Source organism: Cheilinus undulatus, linkage group 12, assembly GCF_018320785.1.
Source record: "Cheilinus undulatus linkage group 12, ASM1832078v1, whole genome shotgun sequence".
NCBI lineage: Eukaryota > Metazoa > Chordata > Actinopteri > Labriformes > Labridae > Cheilinus > Cheilinus undulatus.
Genome location: NC_054876.1, coordinates 38,842,233 through 38,861,546, shown reverse-complemented (window position 1 = coordinate 38,861,546; position 19,314 = coordinate 38,842,233). Strand labels below are relative to the sequence as shown.

The 19,314-nt window shown below is 39.4% G+C and overlaps 1 protein-coding gene across 1 annotated transcript in view; it reads right to left on the bottom strand.

Moving 5' to 3' along the window:
* tmem132e (transmembrane protein 132E) overlaps positions 1-19,314 on the bottom strand; it is an 803,754-nt gene that overhangs the window by 566,137 nt on the left and 218,303 nt on the right. The gene's annotated exons all lie outside the window — the stretch shown is intronic.

Below are 19,314 nucleotides of genomic sequence, written 5' to 3'. Positions count from 1 at the left end.
AAGACTGATGAGCATCTGAATGACTTAATTACTGCAGACCGCCTCCACATTTACCTGCTGAGACACTCGCTGTACAAAAGAATGTTACTGTGGAGTAAGATGCATTTAAAAATGACTGTAAAATCCTTTTTTATCTCACTATTTCTCGGAAAGATTTACAGAAAGGTGCGTGAAAGCCTGAGAAAAAAAAAGAGCAGGTATTCAGAGATTTTCTGCTTTCAACCCGCAGTGAAAGCTGATAAAGTGCTACAAAGGTTATTGACAGCTCAGTGCTCCTCTAACTTGTGTATTCTTTAATCCTGCACGCCATGGATTACAAAAGTATTACAAGAGAAAGTAATTCTTTGTAGTAAGACATCCCAGTTGATGCTTGTTGCAGGAGAAGCGTGTCTGTTCTCCCAGGGTCAAACCTTTTTATGTTGCGATGCCTCTTCAGTGGAAAACAGCCCAAAGAAAATCGCTTTATGTAAAAAAAAACAAAAAAAACACAAAAAAAAACAAATGTGTGTGTCCTTGGATAAACAGTGCAGACATTAGTGGACAAATTGTCAACTCAAAAAAAGATATTTAGGAGAAAGTACATGTAAGCTTTTTTTTCTCTGCGCTGAAAAAGGGCAACCCTGATGGATTAGGGCTTTAGATTGACAAGGATTATAGTCAGCAGGATATTTGATGGAAGTTTCAAGTATGAGCAGCTGAAGGTCGCAATATTTGAATTGCATGAGAACGCACACAGAATGCACTGAGTGTGGTCTGTGGGGGTGCACGGAGGAGGCTGCATTAATGTGCACAAATGAGTAAAGTCAGATAATATGAGTTAATTTATTAATAAAATCTTATTTAAAGTCTCCATGGACTTGTTTGCTGTAATATTCATGATGAAATGTGAATATTCAGCAGATGGAGATATTCTGACAAGTTCTGGGTATATGGTGTATATATGGTTGCAAACACAACCAAATAAAATCCTTTTATTACTCAGTTCATAGACGCTTAAACTACAGTTCTACTGGCTTCACTGGCCAGGCAACATATAACTCTATAGTAGATTTATTTGCTAAGGTTTTTTTTTAATGTTTTTGTTTGTCATTAGGCCAAAAATACATGTACACATAGGGGACAGTGGACCATCCTGTACAGGGGTGGCACTGTAGTGATGGGTCCTGCACAAAAGCTGCGGCTCTGAGAGCCGATGCTTTGTAGTGAATCAGAAGAGCCGGCTCCCATAGAGTGAGAGCCGGCTCCCAGTTTTTTTTTTCCTTTCGCTGCTTAGCTCTCACAGTGCTCAGCCCCAGCTCTGGTCAGAACTATGTTTTGATTGGCCAGCATGGGGGCCATGCAGCCAATCACATGTGAGGATAAAGGATTATACCATTATGTGAAAACAGAGAGGGGGGTGTCGCTACCCAATCCGTCCCGGAAACCCGATTTGTACTGTGCATGTGCAAATGCACGTCTACATCCCCTCAACATTAATTCAAACCCTAATCAGTGGAATTTAAATGCTAAACCTAAGAATGGTTTTGTAACAGAATAAATGCACAAAATTAGGCAAATATAAGGCTTCTCATAAAAACACTGAATGCAAAAGGGTTTTCAACACACTCACCATTATTTTTTGCCAAGTAAAGGTAAAATATAGGGCCGACTCTTCTTTGGGAGCCGAGTCAAAAGAGACAACTGTCTGAAAAGAGCCAAACTTTCCATCACTATGTCACTGGTATTTCAGCAGCCCCCCCCCCAACTTTCAGAAAATGTGTGCTGAAACAAGCTGTTCTCAAATTTTCCCCTCATGAGGTCATGTGGTGCGTAGCACCGCCCCCAGGTTCAGTTGGCCCTCCCCGCTTGAAAGAAAGTTCCGCCCTCCTCTCCTGAGCCTCCTATTGACTGCCAGCAGGGAGAAGGAAAGCCACATCCATTTCCTGGCAGGGGAGGAGTCAGGGGTGGAATCAGACAGCTCATTTAAAGCCACAGACACAGAAACAGCTCGCTCTGAGCAGGGCTGAAACAGAGGGGGGGGTTTTAAGACATGCAAAAATCCAATACTGGAATGTTTCTTTTTCAGCTACAAACTTCACAGGCATGTTTTGGGGATGTCTGAGACCAATATAAACTTGTCATGAAGGGGTAAAATATGTCCCCTTTAAGTATGCTTTCCCTGCTGTCTGGAGAAGTCTGGGGATCAAAATGCAGATCTTAATGCTAGTGGACGACCCACCTGCTCACCATCAGCCACTGTGCCTATCTGTTAAAAGGTTATCAAACTTTGTATCTACCTGCTAGCTCAGGCCCTGGGTTAAAGAACATGCACAACTTGTGCAAATTTAAAAAAAATGGTGCTTCCAGCACACCAGCACCACATTTATATCACAACAGACACTGAGACAGATCATTCCTACAGATATAAACACCAAGGTCAATTACTGTTGATCATCTTTACCACAGATCTGACATAAATAGATTGTTTAATTGTGTTAGAGAAATAGGGGCTATTTTCTTGCATTTCAACTGTGATGTGTATTTTTGATTAATTATGAGTTTATTTGTGTGCTCTGTGCCTTTAAAACTGTGTTTTGTTGTATAATTTGTGACGTTCGTACAGAGCTTTACTAACCTTGTTAGCGTATATATAGTTTGTTCTGAATTGTGTAGAAAACAGTGTAGGCGGTTGGTGTAGGATCTCCCGCTGCGTCTGTGTCTCCAGAGACCTTTGATGATCTCCTTTAACAGAGCCGTTCTTCACCAGGAGGAGCGATATGGATTTAATGGTGTCAGAGTGTTTTGCAGTGGCAAGAACAATAAATCCTTTCAGAAAAACTTAAAAAGAAGATGCTGCGTTTAATCCAAATGCAGCGGCTTCTCTGTTCTTGGTGTTTCTTGGCTTGTTTTCTCTTATTTAGACTTTAAGACAACGCTCTAAAGAAGCTAATGCAAAAGAAAGGTGGGTATCAAACAGTTAGCTTGTTCACACGGCTGCTTCAAGGTGTGATATTTATGCAACTTCTCGCTTTAAATTCACAGCTTTCTGTCACTGTGTAGAGGCCTGGACAGCAAAAAGAGCTTTGGACAGTAGACCCTACCAATGACTCATAGATCCTCAGCGAATATTGAAATTGAACAGTTATAGAAATGTTTGGAGCCATTACAGTAAAATTTATAGGCAACAAGATAAAGCTGGGCAATTACAGTAGCTACCACAACCACTGAGTTAGTGATTAATATGAGCTGAACTCCACTCCAATATCTGTCCACTTGTTTCTATCCTAAAGGAAAATTAAGACCTTAGATTTCAGCAGATCAACCATGCAGAAAAATCATATCCAAGGTGACAAGGCATCAAACAACAATTAATTTTGCTTGTATAGATCAGGGGTGTCCAAAATTTTTCCACTGGGGGCCACATACAAAAATTTATAAGGACGGCAGGGCAACTTTTACATAGCTTATAGCTTATTATTAAAGTTAGTAAAATTTATCTAATTTTGGGTAGGATATGCTCAGTGATTGGGTATGCTTAAATGGCAAGTTGATGGCTGACAAGGCAAATGGACCATCTTTATAAGGATTTTGGGGAGGCCAATCAGATTTCGGGGGGCCCAAGTCAGCTCTGGCTACCACAGGTCCCGCCCCTTGAACATCATTGGTGCTGCTATTCGCTGTTGTAATCCATTAGGGCATTATAAATCAAGATATCTTATTATTTGGTTGCAAATATTTGTACTATTATGGTGTCGTCTCAACCTAGTCCTGAAAAAAATCCTTGTCAAAATGTTTGTTTATAGTATTAGCATGGTAGCACCTTCATGTTTTGAAACCAGAACAATACAGTGTAGCCAAAGCTTCGTGCTCTATTGAGGGCTACATGCTCTGTTGAGGGCTGCTCTATTGAGGCCTGTATATAAGGCCTGGGGGCCAAATGTGGCTAACTAAAAGGATTTTAATGTAAAGAGATAAAAATTAAAAAGAGCTGTCAAAATGAACACTGACGTGCTTTAATGTGTGTATTTGTAACACATTGCAATGTAACCTGGTTCTCAACTGGTTTAGTGCCTCTTTATGACAACTGTGATCAAACAGTTTTACCGTTTTCAATCATAACCAGTGTTTTTAATAAAAATGGGGCAGTTCTGACTAGAGATGGAACACGTAGATATATTCCTCAAAATAAAAGCACATCATAGACCCCTAACTATATATTTGTCTTCCAAAGTCACGTCAGCGACTCACTGAAATAGCTTTCTTCCCACTTTTGAGTCCCTACCCCCAAGTTGAAAACCAAGGCATTAGAGCGCTGAGATTACTTGTTTGTTGCAACAAATAATGTGGCACATTAGTTTCATTTTCTTTCTCTTTTGTGGCAGAAAAGATAGACAGAAAAAGTTTGAGTGAAGCATCTGCACTGTTTCTGTTTCTCTCCTCTCTGTTGGTATTTTATTTTGTAGCTGTGTACCAGCAGAAGGTCGACACGGTTGTGTCTGTGTGCACGCACTGCTTGCTTATTGAGCTTGTGAGATGGCAGAGATGATTATACAGGAATTATCCTCGTCATGTTGAAATTATGTGCAGCTGTTCCTATTATGATAAATTATTGCCCACAAGCTTTGTGTAATCTGTCTGCCTTTGCTGTCAGACTGTGAAAAGGTTTTTTACATCTGTTAGTGGTGCTATCAGACTGCAGAGTTAAAGATTATGGATCATACACAAGACTGTAGTAAGACAGTTGACAGATTCAAAAGACAGACATATTGAAGGCTACATGCTGTTATTATACCCCCTCTGTGCAGATAGAGGGTGGATCACCCACAGAGGTGAGGCAGGATTGACAGAGCCAGCAGAGGTGCACATGCATGTCTAATGGTGTAGCTATGTGGAGCTCCCAATGTGCTATGCTCTCTCACGTTTCTGCAACGCCGTAGCGCAATGTGAATTAACCAGTAAGGACACCAATAAAGCTTTTGCTGAAACAGTGAGGGGGCAAAAAGAGTCCAAAATGAGTCTCAGAATCAGGTTTAAATGATCGAGATTGTAGCCAGCCATAACCACATCAGTTGAGTTCCTACATAAAGAGGAACAGGTATTTCATCCATTACAAGGACAAAATACAACAGATTTCTCCTCAAGGCTGATTTCTAATGTCTTCAAACCAACAGTTGAAGTTTTAAAATGTCGTACATCTGACACACAGGTATGTTTCTGTGTTTTAATTTGTCCCCAAAGCTTTAAAAACACTCTACATCACTTTTTAAATGTTCAAAGAATCAGCTTCTCTTTCTTCTTCATTTGATATCTGCACTTCAAGTCTCACTCCATCTGTGTGAATGCTGACACCTCCAGGATATTACTCCTCATTTTAAGCTATTTAGACATTCTTAGACTCCCGTGGAGCTGGCTGCAGTGGGACTTGTGATGATTCAGGGGGCCACACACAAACACACACCACTTTTCTAACACGTTTGGTGAAATAGGCTGGATTTGGAAGCAGCTTCACTCAGCAGTCAGAGGAGTGATGCAGTAGGAAAAAGAAGAAGAGGGCCTCCCAGGTCGGCCTCAAAAGGCTCTAAAGGCTCGAGGATGAGTCACTGTGCAGCACAGATACAGTCCGACTCCGGCAGCTTATCGTGTGAAAAGAGAACATTACAATCCTTTTTCTTCTCAGTGACCAAAGGCGAAAACTTTCCCCAAATACAATCCTGTTTTCAACAGACCACAGGCTTCTACGGGATGGAAGAGACAGGGCTGGATTTTTGAGATCTAAATTCTAAATTATCTTGACAGGCCTTAAAAGACGAATTAAAAGAGCCATTATAGTCCCGAACAAAAGAAGGGTGGAGGTTAGAAAAAAAAAAAAAACTTCATCATGTTCTGCTCTTTCCCTCCATTATCAGAGCCCGTGTTCATCAATTCAGAGAGGAGGAAAACATTTCATTTCAAACCAAATGTCAGAATGACAGAAAATACTTTTTGATCTGTCCTTAAAGGATTTTCTCTCCCGGGCTGTGGCATTCGACAGATTAAAGCAAACAAGGTCAGAAATGATGTGACTTTTCATCTTTTCAGGGTAAAGAAGTCAAATGTACAGCAGATATTCAACAAAGTGGAAGAAATGCTTGATCATATTTAAAGGTCATAACGTTTTAATTAATCTGCAGGATGATAGCTTTGAGTTCTTTTTATTTGATCCTCAGTTCTATAGTTTCACCTTGTCATGCATGTAAGGGTCATCACAGTCGTCTGGCACATGAGGTGATAATACAGCCGCACTTAGTTCAGCTTTACAAGGACACAGCGGTCAATCTAATGTCACCATAAATCTTAATAGCAAGAAAGAAGCAATTTACATGTGAAAGAGATTGTAGTGATGAAGAAATAAGTCTGAAGTAAAAGAAAATTGATGTGCTGATGCAGAAATGCATCTTCTGGTGATTTCCAGAGGTCAGTGTACTTTATCTTCTTTGATACTGATGAAATATGTACATTCATTCCTCTGTATGACTGACAAATGCAGGGCTGACCATGAAGAATATCAAGAATATTTATCTCTGCTATCACTTTCACTGGGCCAATGATGAAGAAATGGAAGAAAGTTAGAGCCAAGGTTACAAATTGATGTTTAAAAAAACCAATCAAGCCTGTTGTCCATTCAGCCATCTCCTTCCTCTCATCCGAGGTCGAGGGGGTCACAGTGGTAGCAGGCTGAGCAAGTCACCCCAGACATCCCTCACCCAAGCAATACTTTCCAACTCCTTCAAAGGTGTTCACTGAAGGTGTTCCTAGACTAGACAGGACATATAATCCCTCCATCCCACTCTGGGTCTTCGCTATAGACTGTAAAAATAATTGGACACAAATCCTATGTGACATCAGCCGTGTGATTCCAATAGGCGGAGTCAAACAGTTTTTGTAGCCAATCCGTAGCAGACTCCGTATTGAAACCGCTATCTCAACCAATCTTTCGGTCGGCCTAACAGCAGACAACATCCCGCCCAATGAGGACGACTTCCTGTCAGCTAAGCTATCACTAAAGCTAGCCTTCTAGCAAACGTGATGGACCAATCAGTGCGCAGTGAGGTTTTTCCTAAATATATTTGAAATGTTTGGGGTACAAAACAATTCATCCCTAACCTTGCAAAGCAGATGGATATGCCCGTTTTTGTGTTTCTCACTGGGGAGTTCATCTTGCAATGCTCCCGTCTGATCAGTTTGGGACAGTTAAAGAGTGACAGGACCAATCAGCAATGAGGGGCAGTACTTTCGGGCATGCAAGCAGCAACAAGAGGCCGGTGCAATTATGGCAGAAGACATTAGCGTGGATGCCTCTAAAGCGTAAGTTTTATTAGAACTTGACAACGTTTCTTCGTTAAAAGAAAGAAACAAAGAACAGCAGTGAGTTGTTTTCTTTTAAAAAAAAACGACAGAAGTCGTGTACTGACATGTCTACAGTCGCCATGGTTCATGATATGAATCTCTCTATGGAGTTTATTCCTCGGTAGTGGCAAACTGTAGTAGCGGCTATGTCACGTGTTTTGTTGCTCTGATTGGCCCGTAAAGATGTGACAGACAGAACGTTCATCAAATCACCCTCTGAGTGTTTTTTTCAAAGGCTCTGCCCTTTCCCAAATGCTGTTTAATAAGAGGTTTACCAGATGGATGTGGGAAACAATCCATCTGGCATGTCAGGTTAATTCACCCCGTGTACAGTGTGTGTGATGGGTTGTTTTTTAACCAGGCTGTAAATCAGTTTGTTTCTAGTATAAAAACGACTTTTTAACATGTGTTGTGTACGTGACTTCCGGTGTTCCTGCAGCCAGCCTCAAGTGGACACTCGCCGTATTGCAAATTTTTGCACATCTGCCTTGGCTTCATTTGTCAGGACTGGAGGTTGCCGCTTAGATCTTCCCCGGGGTCTTCTCCCAATTGGACGCACCTGGAAGACCTCCAAAGAGAGGCACCCAGGAGGCATCCTGTTTAGATGCCTGAACCACCTCAAGTGGCTCGATGTGAAGGAGCAGCGGCTCTACTCTTAGTTCCCCCTGGATGTCTGAACTCCTCACCCTGAGGCTAAGTCTAGACTAAAGCTTGAAAAAAATAATCATTCTGTGACAAAAAATATTCAAAGTTTCACATATTCATATTTTAGTTTTATTTGTGAAATTATACAAAGCAGTTCCTGTCTGCAGAGACACACAGGGCCACATGACAGGCTCTCTGTCTCTCTCTCCATTATGAGTTATTCAGGCCATCTGCATAATCTTAGTGTTAAGGCATGAGTAGTTTTACATGGTATGAGGTGATGACACGTGATTTGGTCGTCAAAGATTAGGAATTTAAAAAATGTGTCTGAAAACAACAGACTTAGTGTGCAGACCTGTAGAGTGTTATACTGCTGAGGATAGTTGCAGAAACATCGATTTGTGGCAGAAGTAATGCCGGTTGATATTGGTTTGCTGCCCAACACTTAACTTTGCCCAAAAACACAAACTTTTACTTTGAGACATTTCAAAACATTCTATCCTTTTAAAACTTTTTGAATTCCTTTTTTTTTACCTGAGCATCTTCTTCTACTTCTGCGTAAATCATTTCTGAGTATTTTTTAAGTTTCAAAAAGCTGATAAAAGTCAGCCAATTCATGTCAGAGCAGAGCAGTATCTCACAGACTTGCTGTGGGTTTTCTTGTTAGCATGTATAATCCAGCCGCTTGCTCACCTCGCTGCCAAAGCAGAAAAATTCTCTCAGATTTCCTCTTAAATTCATTTGGAATGAGCGACCACTCGGCTGCTCAGCCTCAGCTCACGCAGAAGAACTGCCAAACCAGAAGCTTTGCTGTTTTCTGGCCAATTTTCTCTCTGGGGAGAAAAAAAATGAGCTGAAGAAAGCATTGAAGGTCAGAGTAGTATCAGCAAAAGAAAGACTAAAATAATGATTGCATTAACATGCAACGAGGGAGCTACGTGCTCTTTAAAGACTTCCAGGGAGGAAATAATACAACGGTGGCTCCTTCTTTATTCTGCTATTACTCTCTGAGGGCTGGAACATGCATAACAAAGAGGAAATATTCATTCTCTCTCATGCACATATGCTTGCAGCTACGCTCACTGCTGTGGGTGGTAACATACGAGGAGGAATGTATTTGGGAAGATTGTTTTTGTTTGGTTTTACTGCCATCTAAATTCATATTTAATGGTTTCTTTCTGCTACGGTGCTCCCGTTTTTCCAGTGTTATAATTTGTGTTTGTCATTTGCCTCGGTGACATTTATGTCTAAATAAATCTGTAATGCTTTTTCTCTCACAGATTGTCAATACACAGCAGTGATTAAACCTGGGAGGAGTTCATGAAAACTTGAATATTTGTTTGTATAAATAACACACTGTCCTGCAGAAAAGTGTAAAAGATAAATCACCATGCATTTGTTTTTTTGAAGAGCTGCATTTTGGGGAAAATTTGAAGTGGATTGTTCAGGAATATGTGGCCAAATGGGGTAAATCAATCCATCCATGCATCCATTCCTGCTTATCCAGGGCCAGTGGTAGCAGGTTAAGCTAATCCAGACATCCTTCTCCCCAGTGACACTTTCCAACTCCTCCTGGGGGATTCTGAGGCATTCCCAGACCAGACAGGATATATAATCCCTCCAGCGCATTCTGGGTCTTCCCAGATGTCTCCTCCCAGTTGGATGTGCCTGGAAAACCCCCAAAGGGAGGTGTCCAGGAGGCATCCTTATCAGATGCACGAACCACCTCAACTGGCTCCTTTTGATGCATAGGAGCAGCGGCTCTCCTAGTTCCCTACGGATGTCTGACCTCCTCACCCTATCCCTAAGAGTGAGTCCAGCCACCCTGCGGAGGAAACTCATTTCAACCAGCGGCCAGATAAATGATAGGGTTAAAGAAAAAAAAAGATAAGTCCTGCCCCTCCAAATGCTTTGTAGAGGAGGTTTCCCAGATGAATGTGAAATATATATCCATGCAATGAACATTCAAAACAGTCTATCTGGCATGTAAGGTAAGGGAAGACAGGCAGTCTGCTATCCATTGAGAGGTACATCCCATTTGGTTCTTTAATTCGACTCCAGTTCTTACTATTTCACCATAGATGACTTACAACTTTCTGTGCGCTGGTGCCCCACTGCATACGAGATCTCTTTTTATTATTCCTCTCAACCATCCTGAGTCCACTGCTGAAAAAAGAAAGCCCCCTGGAGAAAATACTGACCCGAGGAACAACCTCAGGTCAGGGTGTCACGCTAGAGGGAAGACACAAGAAAAATCCTGTCATGTCAGTCTTGCTGAATTGTGTTGAAGATGCATCAGTGATTATACCACACTTCAGGAGTATTTGATGTTCTCTCCACAGTCTTGTCAAAATCTGGCTAAATTTGTGGAGTCTGATCATCAGCATGTCTTCATACCAAGACAACAGTGGAAAAACAGTGCATGTGGAACATGGAGTTTCACTGTGATATGTAGAGTTCTGCATTGATCATCACATGAAACATATTTTGTATCTATTCAAAGGTTTTGCGCAAGAAAATCTACAAGGACATCAGCATGGACGTCTGGTCGATTTAGAACTGAAACTTTTGTTTGAGCCAGCATAGAGGGCGTGGCTCTGGGACTGGAGATGTTCAGTCCTCTAGAGGTCTCATGGGACAATCTGTACAAAATGCCAGCAAAAGGGGGGTTCTCACTTGACCATGTTGGTGAAATCATGGTTTCTTGATTTCCATTGCTGCACGGTTGACTTGCAGGGGCCAATATTAATCAGAGGTGGAAAAAGTGCACAGCTGTTGTACTCAAGTAAAAGTATAGCTACTCTGGTAAAAATAAAAGTACTGAACTATAAATTTAGTCAAGTAAAAGTAAAAATAATCACATTTAAAGTTCACTTTAAGTACTGAGTAGCTCCAGAGGAGTTGTACAATGAAAAATGATCTTTCCTAATTAGCAAAAACAACAAGAGAATAGCAGTGGTGGCAGCATCATGTTGTGGGGGCGTTTTTCAGCAGCAGAGATTGGGAGACTGGTAAGAGTTGAGGGAAAGCTGAATAGATCAAAGTGCAGAGATATCCTAAATGAAAACCTGGTCCACAGCCCTCAGGAACTCACACTGGGCTTAAGGTTTTAGGCAGGAACCCTAACTCAGTGGATAGCTTTACTCATGGTGCAAATGTGTTTCACATCAAAAACAACAGCAATCTACCAGAAACACGAGCAAAAGAACCCCAGCAGGGATCACTGTACAGCAGGCAACATCCAGAAACATCTGAACACATAAAAAACACCCCGCTCAAGGGAATGATGGGAAAATCTGCCCCCAAATCATCCCAGATTTGAAATCACAGTGGGATGCGATTAGATTAATTGCCTCTTTACAGAGCGGAACTATAACTGGTGGATCACCACTGTCAGATAACTTCAACACTAAAGACCATTTCAGCCAGAGTGGGTTTACACATAGTATATCAAATATCTTTTCTACAATAAAAGCACTGACAACTGTTTCAATCAGGACTTGGATTTTTACAGATGTCAATCAAATCTAAAGATATGCTGCCTAAAAAAACAAACAGACTGATTTTCTCTCCCTACTTCATCTTACTTTCATATTATTCTTATGTTCTCTATATAAAATCTTGCCTTGCTGCAGATGGATTCATAGTGGAAATGCTGTGCCTGTGCAAACCCCATCAGAGCAGAGTCTGATGTAACAGCCTTCCTTTTACCTCAGGTAAAGTAAGACCTCCAAATTGTCTCACAATTGTGTGGGTTATGTGGGAGTTATCATGCACTTCTTTCCTGCATGTTGAAGACATACAAACAGTAGAAGAGAACAGCCTGCATGCATTCTGTTCTTATCAAATACTCCATTAGACTTTGCAAAGCAAAATACCACTTAGCCTAATATAACATTAAAGGGGCAAGTGTGTAATTTTAGTTCTTTTGCCAATTGTGTCACATTAGTTGTGTAGTTTCAATCAGAGTTTCCTCCCGCCCACACGTCACTGGGCAGTGATTCAGACACGAGAAAGCAGGCAGATATTTCTGCAAGTTACAAACTGGAATGAAAAAGGATCAGTGAGTGGATTCTGGATCTCAGCTGCAGCAGAAATAGCTGCAGAGTTTGTGAGCTCAAGACTTCATTTGCAGCAGAGTTGAGACTTTAGGTGATTTTTGTCACAAATGTCACTCCAAATCACTGCTGCGGTGAGGAAATCCGTGTGGGTATGTACACTCCTCTGTAGGTCATTTCTGACAAAGCAGACCAAAAAAAGGCTGATTTACCTTCTGGGACTTCACATATTTAATCTTGAATAACTGTAGCAACAATGCACATAGCATAGTCCTAAACTGAAAGGGTTATTTTCATATAGTAAAGACATTAATAATGTAAGATCAGGATAAATTCAACAGGTTTTGAACAGATGATTATTTCTTCTTTCACTGTGAACATTTCTGCTGAAAACTTTGGCTAAGAGAACTTTGTCTCCTTGATAAAAACAAGGTTGATTCTGGCAAAAAGACACAACTCTGAACTCAAAAATGAGCAAAGGTTTCAACTGAAAAATAGAAAAAGAAAAACAGAGCTCTTGGTTTTTTACAAGCACTGGGCGATGCATTCAGCTTCAACGGGAGAAGATATCAATTCAGTCACAGAGGACATGGTTTTTGTCAGTTTTTGATGGTCGGCAGAAACCCAATGACCAAAAGGCAAAGAGCTATCGATCCATTTACAGCTTTGGGTTTGGAAATAAAAGCTCTTTTTAAAGTGATTGAAACCACATGGAGATCCTGAATAGAATATGGCAGTGAGGGATTAATGGATTTGACAGAATTTTATCTCAAGGCTGCATTGATTGGGTTTTTGGGCCAATTGGGGTCAGCAGAAAAGGGCAGACATACATGATAGCTTTTAAAAATCTTATAATTGATGGATGACAGTATTTTTAGAGCTAGTCCAGCTCTCAAGGAGCAACATTAACATTGTTTTAGCTTGTGGACATGGACTCTGTTGACAAGGGGGAGATTTCTGATGCCAGGCGCAGACTGGTTTCCTGTTTGTAAGTCTAGTATGACCAGAGTTAAAAGCAGAGCCGTTGACTGAATATGAACATTGCAAGCCATCATGTAGGGAAGTTTTACTGATTCAGTCTGGCCTCGCACAGTATTTTCTATCCTTTCAGTCAACCTAGAAACAGGTCTGAGGCCTTGAGTCTCCTGATGAAGGACCCAGAACTGTGGAATGATCAACCCATGGAGATCAAGTCACCTTAAAGAGGGGGTATTATACCTTTTTTCAAGGCTTTACATCATCTCTCTGATACCCATGTAGTAGCTTTACATGGTTTACAGCTCAGAAAACTCCTCATGTTTCTCACACTGGCGTCCTGAAAAACCCTTATTTTAACCTCCGTCTGAAACGCTTTGTTTTCGCTGCTGTTTCTTTAACACCCCCCGCTCCATGGACCTGCTTTCCTCTGATTGGCTGATTTTCCGGAGGCTGGCCGGTGGCAGAACTCAATGTTTTGTGCCCGCCCCCTCCAATGTGGCTATGTTTGTGGCTACTTGTAAACTTTGAATGAACCGGTCCAACTGACCTACCTACCCTAACCCTAATTCCAAGAGTATTTAATTTGAACGTTTATTTTAATCACAGGGTATTGATTACCTACTGAGGAAAGTACGGTAAAATCCAATCTTTTCTTATTGACAAGAACAAAGAGAGAGTAGATCTCCAACCAGGTTGTTCAGGTAGAGTCACACCACAAATCCAAAGCTGGCAGTGTAAATCAAACTCATATAGTTAACTTTAACACTTGAAAAGTGTCTATATTTCCACATTACATATAGTTTAACTATGCTTTTGAAAGTGGTAAATGTGTTATAATATGGCAGTGCAGTCACTCTTGAAAATCTGTGGCAAGGTGTGTCTCTTCTGGCACAAACAAAGCAGAGAGTCAACCTGATAAAAGAATACACACTATGTGTCCTTTAGAAGCACCTAAAGTCAGGCATAACCTCTAACTCACTAGATAACTTCACTCATGGTGCAAAAGTGGGAATTTTTGAATTAAAATGTGGAGTCATTCTCTCTCTATGTGCTACTGTATATTCAACAGAGGAGGAAAAGGTACAAGAGGATTGTACCCAAGTTAAAGTACAGTTACTCTGGTTGAAACTTACTTAAGTAGAAGTAAAAGTTCGGATTTCAAAATGTGGTTTAAAAAAAGTACAAGTACATAAAAAAGCTACTCAGTTACAGTAATTTGAGTAAATGTCATTGGCTACTTTCTAATCCTGTTTGTAACTTTGATTTTGAAAAGAAAGTTTTTGGTTTGGTCCTGAATTTAAGAAAATAAAAACACTTAACTGAAACTAGAAATAAGCATAAGCAAAGTTTTATAATTATTCTAATCAAATAATTTAATTACATTTTTTACTCTTAAATATATTTTCAATTTTGAGGTGATATTTTTTTTCAGTCACAGGTTGAATGCAACATAATTGGGGAAGGCTCTGAGCCTTCTTTGCTATGCTTTCACTTACAGCTCCACACCCTTCTTAGCCGAGGCCACGCCCCCCCACGCCAGCACAGGGCCAAAAGTTTGAACCTGAAAAAATAAAATTTGAAATCTCAAAGTAAAACAAAAAAATCTGGAACCTTAAAAAAAAAAAAAAAAAGTGAATATGAAACAAAAAGATTTGAATCTGAAAACATTAAACCTGCAACTGAAAAAATAACACCTCAAATTTCAAAATATATTAAAGAGTAAAAAATGAAAATAAATTATTTTATCAAAACTATATTGAAATAGAAAAAAAAACTTTGCTTACGCTTATCTTTAGTTTCAGTTCAGTTTTTTTTTTTTTTTTTTTAATTCAGGATCAAACTTTAAACTTTCAGTTTCAAATTTTTTTTTTTTCAGTTAAATATTATTTTTTTTCAAATTAACAAAACTTTTGGCATGGATTTAGCTCCATACACCCCCATGAGAGTGGTGTGGATCCGATACGGATTGCTGTGGACCCACCTAAGTCCAGCAACTCCAGCCTTTTCATCCTTACATCTATCATTATTATTATTATTAATTTTAACCCCTTAAACCCTGTTATATCATATTTGTGCATACCTTAATGATACCTCTATCTCATCAATAGGATCAATAAATTACTGAAAAAATTCTAAATACAATCTGATAAATGATAAAAATGCCCTCAAGTGGATTATCAGTTACCAAGAACACCTCATGTATCAAATGAGATTCAAAAAATATATAATGTTAGACCTCATGGAAATTTGGATTTTTTTTTATTTCAGTAGAAAGTGAAATAAATATTTCAGTTCCAGTTTTCTGGCTATAATTTGTGTATTCAGACTTTAAAGGGTTAAATCCATTTTTTTCTATTATTAGTATTTAAAATGTTAAAATGAACTTAAGAGCTGTTCAACATGGACTGCTATGACCACCTATTTAATTTTTCTCTTAATTGCCATTATTGTTGTGAATGCTAGTACTGATCAGTTTACACGTCTGCTCTTGTGAACATCAAAGGGTTGTGGATCTGTCGGTCTACAACTGCTTCAACTATTAACATAATCCTTACTTCTACTATCATTACTGGAACAATGAAATTCAATATAAGAGCAGCTCTACTGTAACTAGTTAAATCATCAATAACAGACGTCTCTATTTTTTATTGTCCAAGCTGCTAATGCTGATATCACATTGATGGGTTTTCTGTCAGGCCTGGCTGTCATCACTAATTCTTCACATATTTCTACCAAAGTAAACATGTTTGTGTGTACTTCTCTTTATTCCTGTGTGAAATTGTGACCCAGCTGTTCTGGTTTGTGCCACGCTCCACTTCAGAAGCAGGACCAGACGGATCATGTGGGTTTTAAGGGTTATCCTTCACATCCGTACATTGTGTACTGATCAAGAAAAGAGCTAACCGGATCAAGTTTGTTTTCTGAACCAGGCTGTAAACATGATTTTTATTTCTGCTGTTAAAATGACCTTTTTTTGAGTGGGTTCTTTTGGTGGCTTCAGGGTTTTTTTCCTTTCTTTTTCAAGCCGACGCTCAATAGGCACTACAATTTTTATCAGCACTGGAGGCTGCAGCTTTGGTGGAACTGTACTTGCCCACATAAAGCTCAATGCAATCTGACTGAATCCTTTTATATAAAACATAGTGTTTAATCATATTAGGAAATAGATTTGTTAGATCAGCTTTAAACTTTTGGATGTGTTTGGGAAAAAAGTCAAAATTTGGTCAAGATGTTTCATTTGTGAGTCTTGTTCAGCTTTTGTTATATCTGATGTAGACATCCTTGATCTCTGCTTTGCTCATTGAAGGACAGATTTACCAAAAAACAAACACAGCAGCTTGTTTGAAACTCTACTCGTGTGAGAGTTTAAATACTGTATGCACACTGTGCCACAGAGCTCCGTGCTTTCATTCTGAATGACCCCACAAAGGTTCTGCAGCTCTGCAGGGCAGAGAAACGGGTAAACAACAAAGCTGAGACTGCTGTTTGTGTGGACCGGGGTGTGTCAGAAATACAAAGAAGTGCTCATCTGATGCATTAGCACAGACAAAGGCAGGAAGATATGAAGGATTATACTGGAAAGAGAGCGGAAAAGTGTTCAAAAGGTTTGGATGAGTAACTTTTAATTGAATCAATTGTTGCAGTAATCACGTTAAAAATGCCCAGATGATATCTCACATTTCTGTTGCTATTGTTATGTTAGTTCATTTGTTCAACTGTGAAACTGCCTTCTGTAATATTCACTGAAACTGAAGATGAACTTATTACAGCACAGCAGCAAAATTACACTCACTAACAAATTACACTGATGAAGACTTCAATGTAAGCTCAAAAAATGTATCAAATCCTATAATCAATTTGTTGGCTGTAGAAAATTACACTAAATTTTTTATTTCATTGTTTTATTTAACCCTTTATTTGCCCAGGATTATTACCCACTGAGATACAAAAAAAAAAAATATTTTACAGAGGAGTCCTGGCCAAGACAGCAGCATAAGTTTCACACATATGACATAAAACAAGACAGAAACCAAAAGTTACATCAATCAACAAATCAGCAGCTCTCATTCAAGAAACACACATGCACACACAGGTCAAATGTTCCCTAATTCTAGATTTGAAATCTCCTAAACTAACACAACGCTAGTGATGTGCCATACCACTGATTTCCTTTCCGATCTGATACCAAGTAAAATTCAGGCTGGTATATCACCGACACTGATCTGATACCGATACTTGCGGTGATTGCTTAATCTTATTTAGATTGAACTATGAAACTCTCAAAACAGCCTACACTAAAACTGAAGAATAAACAGTTTTCATACACTTGCCATTTTAGATTAAAAGCTGTTACTCATTGAAATTGCCAGTAAAATACATAATTTAATGAAAATAGAATAAATGTCACAATAAATGCATAAGTTTGTCACTACCTACATTTTAAAATATTCAATTGACCATCAAATCAAATGAGACTGACTGAAATAATTTAACATTAATATTTTAGATACAATTTTATTATCTATCTTATTTATAAAATGTTTTTCAGATGCATTTTTTTTTTTTGTTTTTTTTGTTTTTTTGTTTTTTTAGCCCAAAACGGCTGTTTGAGTGCAAGAATTATATATATTCTAGTAACACCTAGCCTATCTAATCCACTTTAAATGTTTTACTCTACAGGTGACCTTAGCTGCCTAAATCTAGGCCTACTAAATGGATGTGATGTGATTTCAGGGATATAGATTTTTACTCTAAGCTGAACTCATGCAGCTGTTTATTGTGGCATTTATTTATTTCATTACTAATTTAATAACCATATTTATTAATAAACATTTGAATAGAATGGGGTTCCGTAGCTTTAAGAATGCAGGGAACTCCCATTGTCGGATTGTAAAAAAAAAAAAAAAAAAAAAAAAACACAACCTAAGTCTAGTAGACAGATGTATATCACTTTGCCCAAATTCAGGGGCAGTGCTGCACATCGCCAACAGCTCCTTATGTTCTCTGTCTGTACCTGGATAGTGTCTGCCTGCAGCACCAGACGTCTGTCTTGCCCAGCAGCTCCTGTCTCTCTCCTCTCCTGCTCTCTGGATCACCTCATCATATTCTGTTTCATGGCTGATTCTCAGATGTGTAACGGGGTTTTTGGTGTTGCCACAATACTTAACCGTCTTCCCACATATCACATGCCACATCGTTGCTGTGCGTTTACGTTCGGCCATGGCTGCCAACTGGACTGAGCGAGCAGCAGCACACTGTGAACCTGTGATGCTCTTACAGAGCTTTATTACACATGTGACTGCCAGGCAGAAGAAGAAGTAGTTCCTACATACTGGGAGTCATTATGACAAGTTTGTGATAGTATTTTTACTTTCCACTGTATTCCTGTTAATGGTAAACTATACATTTGCCCACATTTATCAAAATATAAACATTCTTATATGAGAATCAATTCTAAAACATAAATCTCTGGTATCAGAGAGATCAATATTTCAGTATTGATCGGCACATCACTACACAACACTCAAGTTTAAACTTATGTCAAAATTATAAATATCCCTTTATTAGTGCTAGAATATGATTAAGTTAAAGTAAAATACTCATTTATGGCTGAGCCAAATCCACATACTGCACACTATTATACTGCATACTCAGACATACATATTACATATTAGCCTAACAGCTAGCATTGTCATTCCAGCACTCTTAGGAGCCCATCATCTCCACATCATTTGATTTTATTTTTGAAAATTTCTGGTCCAGGCTTAGTTGATCAACAAGCTAGTGTGACTGTCCAGTAAGGACAAACAATAAAAACAAGAATATTTCAGAGCATCAAAGCAGACACGTCCTCAGAAACGCCCAATGTACACGGGCGGCCCGGGTTCGAATCCGGCCCGTGGCCCTTTACCGCATGTCTCTCCTCACTCTCTTCCCTGTTTCCGAGTCTATCCACTGTCCTCCTCTATCTAATAAAGGTTCAAGGTTCACTTTAATATCCCTGTGAAGGAAAATTTGTTTCACAGCCGGCAGTCAAGACATGCATTCAGATCAATCATAAAAGCAACATAAACAACACAATAAATAGAAGCACAAGAGACAGTGTGCAATACAAAATAACACAAATGAGAAGTAACACAGGCTTCAGCTAACCATTTAGAAAGCCGATGGCAGCAGGGACAAAAGAGTTGTTATCCATTTTGTCCTGCATGCTGGCAGGCTGAATCTGCGACCGGATGATAGCAGGTTAAACTCAGAAAATAAAGGA